Below are 10,397 nucleotides of genomic sequence, written 5' to 3' on the forward strand. Positions count from 1 at the left end.
CCCTGTCATTGATAAAATTGTGTATTTACAAGAAATGCATAATAACAAATGTATGGAAAAATCTTTCAGTCTTCTTTCAACATTTTTCAAGAAGCTTTAAAGAAAAAAAATAAAAGGATCTGGGTTTAATTTCCCAAGATTTTAGCCATCTGAGCCCTTAATTCCTAATTGTACACAAGCTTGTCCCCTCATTTTGCTTAGCTGGAGAATATTAAGTATTCATTTTTAGAACATAAAAAAACTGTAAAGGGCTCCCTTCCTAGCAAGTGAGTCAGGAAAAGCCCAGTATGTACTGCATTGGATGAGTCTAGATTCCTAATCAAAAACATGTAATCAGTACCTGCCCAAAAGTCTTTTTATAATGGCAGCAGTAGCAACTGTTTCTTTTTTAAACCCACTATCAAGAAAGCTGATGAAAAAGAGACAAATGCACAGTCTAATAACCTGAGCTAACAATATATTATTTTCAATGGAACGAAAAGGACAAAAGCCGAAGGTATTCATTACTGTTCCCAGGGTAAGAGATCAGGGCAGTTGCTGCCTTCACCACATGCGCAGTCTTTAGGCTTGACAATGCACATCTCCCCAAGGGAAATGTGGAAAGAAAGCCAAACTCTTGCAACTTGATGCAAAGTGATTTGGGTTCCATTACAACATCTCTCAGTAAAAGGCTATTCAGGCTTAGAGTAAAGATTCCACACTCATTTTCTCCCAGAAAATGAGATTGTTGTATAAACACCAGACATGGAATCAGAGCTTCTGGAAATCACTCTAAACCATGTGATTTCATCTTAACTTCCTTAAATTCTAATCAGGAAAAAGGAGATGAGATAGTTTAGTGAACATACAATCTTAAAATTGTTGCCTTGTTTTGGGCACACTTAAAAACTCAAGAACATACTAAGGAAATTTTTAAAATTACAAACCTATATAATAATATAAGGGTTTTTTGGGTTTTTGTTTTTTTCTGTTTAGATGAACTAATGCTGATCTGGGCTTCCCTGAATGTGTTTCTCAGAGAACTCGCCAGAAATGTTATGCCTTTCTTCTGGGGAAGTTAGGCTCACTCAGTATTTCAAAAAAGGGGATGTTAGGGTACACTTCATGTTAAAAGAATCTGAGTTCCCATTTGATTCCTGTGAACTTGAGAAGATACATTTTACACCTTTGTTTTTGACCTTTAAATGGAAATAAGGATATTTACTTCTTACCTCTCAGGATTATTATAGGGATTTAACGATGTAATTAAGATATTTGTAAAGTGATTAACACAAAACCTATTTTCAATATTTTCCAAAGTGTGTTACCCAGCAAACGAGTTCTATGGAATAAATAGTTGTTATTAAAAATCAAAAGTTCTGTTTCAAAAAGTTTGGACATGCTAGGTAAACAAAGTTAAACGGTTGCCTTCAGAGCTTTACCATGCTAATGGGTACTGTGAGTCTCCAAAAGAGGAGTATAGCATGCTGTGTTTCTCAGACTTACAACAGACACATTGGTGTTTGGTTGGGGGTGCAAGTGCTATAGTTTACAAGATCACTGTTCTGTAGAACAGTAGTTTGGAAAATGCTGTCTATATGAGGGCCAAAGATCCCTTCCCCCTCCCTCTCCACTCCCCCTCCCCCTCCTCCTCCTCCTCCTTCCCTTAATAGTATGTACAATCCTTTATAACCCTCTTCCCAATATTTATTTATTTATCTTTTCTTCTTTGGGTTTGAATTTCTTGAGGACAAGGACTATGTCTTCATAAACATTTTAATCCCCAGTGTTTACTACATTGTACATAATAAATATTGGCTAAGTGAATGATGCTGTAATTACTGATATACATCATTCAGGATGTAATTACTGGGTTTTTTGGAGCTGTGAAAACAATGGGCCTGGTTTAAAATGACTCCAAATATATTTTATCCTTGTGGAACTGTGCCTAAGAAAGCAGATAACCTGTGCAGAAAAATGTTCCATGAGAACTAAAGCAAAGAAATAAAAAAAGAACAGAGAAAGAATATTATGTGCTTAGAATGCCATAATACAAGTTGTATAGTTAGGTGGCAAGAGGAATCTAGGAGTGTAATTATGGAAGATAATCTCCTGGACAGGTGAGTGCAATCTGGAAGGTTTAGGTTAATGAAATTAGGGTTTTAATTCTTAGCATCAGTTATTATAAGTCAAGGTCAAACTGGAAAAAAATTCTTTTAATGATTTCTCATTCCTATGCCATGCTAAGTCTTCATACTTTTAAGGCCTAAATACTGCTTAGTAAACTTAGAAGTACGCCATTAATTTGTACATAAGGAACATTTTAACTTCATTCTGGATACTGAGGTGTTTTAGTCTGATGCCTAAATCCAATAAGCATTACTCAGATGCTTCAGGGGTTTTCAGCAGCCCTCTATCCTACCTACTGTGCTATTAGTTCAGGATGAAAGTAAAATTAGTTTGGCAGAACCTCAAATTAACCTATCAAATCCCCTCATCACTTATTCCATTTTACAACTGAGAATAATAAATAAATGTGTGAATAACATTCATAAAGTGACTACTTTATGCCAAGTGTGCACTAGGTGCTCCTGAATATTTTCTTTATTTGATTTTCAGAATAATCCTGTGAGAAGTGTTATCACCTCATCTTCTAGTGGGGAAACAAACTCAGAAGTTGTGCTATTGCCCCACATCAAACAGCCATAAAAATGTAAAAATCTTATACTGAGCCTAGTGTCTCCTTTCTAAAGTTTAGCCCTATTTCTGTTACATCATGTCATCTTAATATAATATTATCATTTCTTATGCTTTTCCATAGGGATGGTTAAAATGTGTATGTATAAACACAGTACTTACAAATAGCCTGACCATGACTTAAGTGAAGACAACTATTCAACTTTAATGAAGGACATGTAAAATATTAATGGAAATACTGTTTCTTGGATGGATTGTTTGATATGATAATGTAAATTTTTCCAGATCAGTTTAGAAATTTACTGTAATTCCAATCAAAATGTTTATCATTATATACTTTATTATTTCTAAATTTAATTTGGAATAATAAGTGAATAAAAATACCCAAAAAAATTTTAAAAAGAAAGATAATGGCATGGGAAAGGGGGACTTACTCCACCTGATAGCAAAACGTACTGGAAAATTTTTTAAAGCAGTAATAACCTGGTATTAGCAGAAAAATAGAGAAATACGTCAGTGCAACACAATTGAGAATCCAGAAGCAGATTTGTATCTAAAATGTAGTATATGATCAAAGCAGTACTTCAAATGAGTAGGGAAATAACATACTATTTCATAAATAGGGCAATTAGCTATGTGGTTTTTAAAAAATAAAGTTAGATCCCTACTTCATACTATACTAAAAATTAAACTTCTCGTGGATCAAATATTTAAATGTAAGAAATAAAACCAGAAATATACCAGAAAAACATAGAGTTGGTTCTATCTATAATCTTGGAGTGAGGAAAGCCTTCCTAAACTTGACAAAATCTAAAAGACATGAAAAATTTCTATATAGCAGAAAATTCTAAATTTTTATATAGTAGAAAAAAATCTACAAAGTAAAAAGTCACAATGCAGGAAAAATATTTGTAACTATATATGAGAGGAAAATGCTTTATATCTTTATTTTATAAATAGTTCTGCCAAATCAATAAAGAAAAACGCAACAACACATTAAGGGGTTGTTCAAGCAATTCATAGCTAAAATCAAATGGTCATTAGATTTGAGAGGATGCCCACTTCCACTAATTGCCAAAGAAATGCAAATTAAAACAACTATAAGCTATCATTTGCCTACTATTAGAGTAGTCTAAGTTACAAAAAGTAATAGTTTCCAGTACTAGTTGAGTACGTGGGGAGGTGGACTCTGTCAAATACTATTGGTGGAAGTAAACTGGTACAATCTATTTAGACAGTAAATTTAGAAGCATTGATTCAAATTTAAATGGGCATAAACAGCCTTTGACCTAACACTAATTCTACAGGCATACTATCACAAGTTCACGTACAGTTAAAGTATTTTTCCCAGATTGTGACTTTTTACTTTGTAGAGGTTTTCTGCCACGTAGAATTTTTTAAAATGTGCAGTTCACATGTTTACTGCAGCATTTTTTTGTGATAGTAAAAATAGAAAACATCCCAAATATTCTTGCTGTGGTGGCAATATGAGCTCCACCAAAGTAGAGACTGCCTCTACCTTAATTACCATTCCCAGTTAGCTGGTACTGTTCTTGACAGTATAAACATTTGTTAAATGAACAAACAAAATGGACTATAATGTGTCTATACAACTGAAATTATTTTTAAAAGTAAGGTAATTAAACAAGTTGCAGATATTGTACAGATCATTCCCTTTTTACAAATATATATATGTATGCATGTACATACATTTATATACAAGTGTCATATATATCTATTAAGAAAAAAGTTAGAAAGTATACCTCTTGATTGCCTCTTAGGGTGGAATTTAAGGAGTAGTGGCATTAACATTTTACTGCATATACTACAGATAATATATCTTTTTGCTTTTGTTTTTGTTTTTTTAACAATGACTATGTTTATAACTTTAAATTACAAATACAATCATTCTTTCAATTTACTAACTCTTCTTGCTGTAAAAGATTTATAGCAGTTAACAAAGTCTCTGTTTTCACTGAGTGTATATTCTAGTGGAGGAAGACAGATGGTAAACAAATAAATATTATCCCTGATAAGGTATTATGAAAAAAAAGTCATAAAACCATGTAAGGGGACTCCAGTGACAGGGTGCTATTTTTCTTTTCTAATTCTGCAGTGTTTGAGAAGAGACCTGAGTGAAGTAAGGAGTAACCCATCCAGGTATATATAGGCAGATAGATATTCTTGGTACAGGTCAAAGGACCCAGGATGAACACGCCATGAATTAGTTAAGATTACAGAGCTTGAGATCAGGAGATGAGTTCGGAGAAATGGGGGTGGTGAGAAGCAGAAATTGTATATAGCATAGGGACATTTGGCCAAGGTAAGAAGAACTTCAGTTCCTATTTCATGTGATAGGAAGATACTAGAGGTTTTGAACCGTGGAATGACATCCAGTTTTTGTACACAAAAGACCTGTCTGATGACTGTGTGGAAAAGATGATGATGGCTTGGAGTAGGGTGAGAGCAGTGGAACTGGTGTGAAGTGGTAGGGTTCTGCATGCATTCCAGATAAAGAGTCGCCAGAATTTGCTGATATGAGAGGAAGAAAAGAATAAGGATATGAAACTGTCAGGCATTGTAAAATACCACTGCAAACGAGCCTGATCTGGAATGTGAGAATGGAGTGCCTCTAGTGAGGCAGAACACTTCAAAACTTTTCTTGAATAGCTAGGGTCGATCTCTTATGTTATGAATTTTCCCAGCATTACTGTGAGAGAGGTAAGTGCCAATTAATGTCTTAAGGTTATACTGAAATTAGAACTTGTTATCCCATAGTGGGTTTAATGTTCATTTATTCTTAAATACACATTTTTTTAAAAGTGTACTTAACTTGAAAACATCTTAACTTGGTATTGAATGTATATTAGCTTTTAATTTCCTTTTGTAGGAATTTTACTGACATAATTTTGCTATTTTAAGGTGTTAAGAGGAAAACAGTTCTGCTATTTTGAAGAACTGAGAAAACTTGTCGTTTAGGATTTCAAAGGTGTTAAGTGAAATAGTTAACCTAAAAATCCCAACAATATTAATTAATCTCAATTATAATATTAATTATAATATTAATTAATTAATTAATGCATTAATCTTTGGGGGGGAATTTGAACTTAAACCACTGAAGATCTTGATGAATTTTTTTACTGTAAATTTCCAAATCTTACCAATACATTCTCATGTCTTATTTTATTCTGTAAAAGAATATGCAAAAATAAAGTTCACTTTGCACATTTGCTCATTTCAGATAATAAAGACTTTCAAGCTTGCATGGCCTAAGGTTCAGATTATTTGCAGTTGCTCCACTGCATGTGCAAATGATTGATTCATTAAGGACATTCCCAGTCAGTATCAGGTATCATTAAATACATGCATACAGTTGTATTGAGACAATGATATTGTTAGCAAATTTAAGAGTTCAGTTGTCCCATTAAAATCATAATTTGGTACGCACAATCATATATGGCCAAAAAGTAGGATATAGGATGGGGTTTGTTTCATGACATTATTTAAAAATTCTATTCATAATGTTTTCTCTGACTAAAAATATTATGTTCTTCATTTAGTCACTTATTGATGTAACTGGATATTATACTCTTCATATATCCATCCAATGATGTGAATGAAACTTTGTAGTTATGGCCCTGGATTTTTATTCATTTATACATATTTTTTGTTCATTATCTATTCATTATCTTTTTAACAAACATTTACCGAGTGTTTACTACAGTAGTTTTAAATTTTGGCTGCAAGTCAAAATCCTCTGTAAAGCTTTTTAAAAGTACTGATTCCTGTGTAATAAACCCCTGAAACTGATTCAATAGGTCTGGACTTCAGCCAAGCATCTTTATTTTTTCAAAAGCTCCACAGGTGACTCTGATGTGCAGTTAAGGTTAAGAATCATAAGCTTCTCTATTAAGCAGGAGGGATATGAGTTAACATGAAATAGTTCCTGTTCACAAGGAGATCAGAGTCGAGTAAGACAGGCAAGCAAACTAGTAATCACAGTAGTGTGATAAGTACTATGTGAAGAGTAAGCACACCTCTTCCCACTTAGAACTAATATACATTGGCCTGGTGTGAAGTAAATCTGTTGATGGACTATAAACCAGAAAAAGGAGATTTTCTCTCAGTACCAAACCAAATGACCCAAATTGTGATTGAGTCCATATTTTGTCTTACCTGCTCTCTGCCTTAATCAAATGAATTAGCCATACAAGACTTTGTGATTAAGCTCAGGAAATGGAAAAACAGAGAGACCAGTTTCTATTTCTGATAACAGGATATGGGAGATGAGAAAGCAGTGAAGGATTGCAAAACAGCCCGCTCCTCAGAGTCAGGGAGCATGTATCACTAATATTTTTCTTCCTATGGCCTAAATCAGATTCCAGCTCATAGGTAGGCATTGGTTCTGGTATAGTTTTTGAATCTTTTTTTCCTGATGACCTGTAGGCAAATGTTCCTACCTAGTCTATGCATACCTAAGAGAACTCTGTGGCAGAGTTGCTCTCTGACCAGTGACTTTCACAAGGAAACACTTTTTTGCTACCTCAGAGGCACAGGACATTTACTCATTGTCTTTAAAGTTTCCAATTCAGACAAAGAATCTTGCTTAATTCTTGATAGCAGTATTGTCTTTTCTTATATTCTTGTCTGTTTGTAACAATGCCTGTTGATGTTTTGTTTTTACTACATTAATTTTCATTACCATATGCTATTTTATATACTTTTGTTTCTTTATTTCATTTTACACAATCTGCATTGTCAACCTCTCTTCCCATAAATTACAGACACAAAAGTGCCAGTATAAAGGAAGGGAGGATATGTGCCTTTCATCCCCAGAGCAGCACCAAAAAGCTGCACGAAACACGTTGCCCATTGCAGGCCCTTGTCATCTCCCTAAAAATGGGACTTGAGGAGGCTGACAGGACCACACCTAGAAATCCTTCCCAAGAAATCCAGCGGACATAGTCCATATTAGAATTCCCTAAACAAAAGTAAGAAAGCCCCAGAAGGAAAGCTTCATGGAATGTAGTTATCGTATTATCTTCAGGATCATCCATTCCTAAATATAAACAAAAGCTCTTATTTTCTTTCTCCATGATATGATATTGACAAGGCCTAATTAGACCTTAGAAAGACAAGCTTATCTGGTCACAGTGGTGTTAATTTGTGAGCTCCAGATTCATAGATAGTGTGGATGTACTTAATGTGAACATGAATTATATAAACTTGACATTGCATAATATAAAATGTTAATAAAGTCTCACTTTATGTGAATACTTTGAAATAAAAACAGATTTCTTCAATTAAAAGAATCAGTCAGGAATCTCATAGTTTCATAACTAGCTGGCTGAATGAATTATAAACTATAATTATAGCAGAGGAAGGTGCCATTTTAGCTGGTAAACAGAAATGCCTGCCATACTTTGTCATGTCAAATGAACCAATGCTGTTGTTTATATTAGAATTTCTGTGGGGATTTCAGACATTACTTTGTTATTTTAACATTTCCTATTTTTATTAGCTTTCAAAAACATTTAAAGATAATATCAGGGAACTGTTAATTAAGCTCTCTGCTTTTCTATCATTTCATCAATTTAGTTAACACATATCCAGGCATGGCTAATTCAGGGTGCTACGTTAAAAAACACATCCTCAAATATATATCTTTGAAATGTGATAAAATGCAAAGAAAGCTAAGCAGTTACCATGTTGAGCCATGATTTTAATTTCTACAAAATATTAGAGATGATAAGAAAAACAATTTTTTAAACCTTAAAGCAAAAATATCCTACAGTATTTGTTGATCCATATGCTCCATGAATGTTTACCTCCTATTTTACATTAAAATCCATATACATTAAAATGTATTTTATATTACATTTCTCCTTTGAAAAAATTAGCGTTGAACTAGGCAAGGTTTGAATCACGTAAGGACTTCAGGAATGCAACCTTCTTGAAGCGTTCTCTAAATCCAAGCTCTAAATCATGAACAGTTGCATGTTTGTTCAGATCCTTAGAATGTTTTGAAATACATTGCCCAGTGACCAAAACTCTTTCCCGGAAAATGGAGAAATTGAATAGCAAAGGGAAAGAAGTTGACTTCCCTCCTCAGCTTTGACTTTGGCATTTTGTTTCTGAGAGACCTAGTTGTTGGAAGATAAATTCCCTAATGTCTAATGTTTTCTAGCCTTTCAGCAAAGTAGATTTTGTAGAGGGAAGGGTGAACCTATAACACTGATTTGGTTAACGTCAGGCTGCCGGGTTCTCAGCTCTGTGGTACAGGTAAAATATTATTTCTCCCCTTCTCTGATCCAGTTTCCTAAGAAGATTAATCAGATGTGTCTTAATGTACTTTACTACCGGAGCTACAGATTACTAAATGTGAACTGTTACTAAATTGTGAGATTCCCTTATATGTGCTGAATAAGAGAGGTTTGTCAGATATATATTTTATGGTTTTAGTGTTTACTCTTAGGTCCATGATCCATTTTGAATTAATTTTTGTGTATGGTGTGGAGTAAGGGTTGAAGTTCATTTCATTTTGTACAAATAATCACTTTCATTGAAAATCTGTTCTTTCTCCGTTGAATTAACTTGACATTTTGGTCAAAACATAATTGCCTATATAAATGTGGGTCATTTTTCTGAGACATGTAAATTTTTGGAACTATGTTATTTGGTGCATATGCATTTGTAATTGTATCTTCCTGCTGTCTTGATCATTTTTCTCAATAGTAAATGTTTATTTTGGGGTCTAGCAGTTCTTCCTTTTAAAAGTTTATTTTGTCTAATGGTAGTATAGTCTCTCTGGTTTTTTTTATGCTTAATCTCTACATGGTATACTTTTTCACAGCCTCTTGCTTACTTTTATTTGTGTTTTTATATTTAATGTGCATTTCTGTAGACAATGTATAATTAGGTCTTGCTAGTTTTCAGTCAGTCTCTGCGTTTTTATTGGAGTGTTTAGTACCCTTACATTTAATGTGATTATTTTTCTATTTGGATTTATTGTCTGACATTTTGCTATTTGTCTTCTCTTTGTCTCATTTTTATTTTCCTGTTCTTCTGCCTTCTTTTGTGTTAAACAATATTTTGTGGATTATTTTTATTCTGTATTCACTTATTAGTTTTATTTCTTTGCATTATTTTTTGTTATTGCTCTAGGGACCACAATATGCAACGTTAACTTCCAGTAAAATATAGGAACCTTGTACTAGTGTAGTTTCATTTACAGACTCTCATCCTTTGTGCTGTTGCTGTCATATACAATACATATCTATATCTATATTATAAAACCAAGAATATTATGTTATAATTTTACTTAGAGTCTTGCCTTTTAAAGAAATTAAGAATGACAGAAAGACAGTCCTGTCTTTTAAGAAATTAAGAGAATTATTTCTTTTCTTCATATCATATCACTCGTATTTTCATTACCCTCTCTCTATCCAAGTTATCACCTGATGTTATTTTATTTCAGCCTGAAGTATTTCGTTTTGCATTTCTTAAATTTAGAGCTGTTAGCAATGAATTTTCTCGTTTTAAAATTTATTTGAAAATGTCTTTGAACCTTTAATTTTGAAGAATGGTTTTAAAATAGCTTTCTTGGAAGACAGGTTTTTTTTTCCTTAACAATCTGAATGTTATTCCAGTGTCTGATAGGCTCCATTATCCTAATGAGAGATTAGCTGTTAATCATATTTTTGTTCTCCTATGTAATATAT

General features: G+C 33.2%; 1 protein-coding gene across 8 annotated transcripts in view; it reads left to right on the plus strand.

Moving 5' to 3' along the window:
• METTL15 (methyltransferase 15, mitochondrial 12S rRNA N4-cytidine) overlaps positions 1-10,397 on the plus strand; it is a 372,683-nt gene that overhangs the window by 185,560 nt on the left and 176,726 nt on the right. The window lies entirely within an intron of this gene.

The sequence above is a fragment of the Balaenoptera physalus genome, assembly GCF_965194825.1.
Source record: "Balaenoptera physalus genome assembly, chromosome: 10".
Lineage (NCBI taxonomy): Eukaryota > Metazoa > Chordata > Mammalia > Artiodactyla > Balaenopteridae > Balaenoptera > Balaenoptera physalus.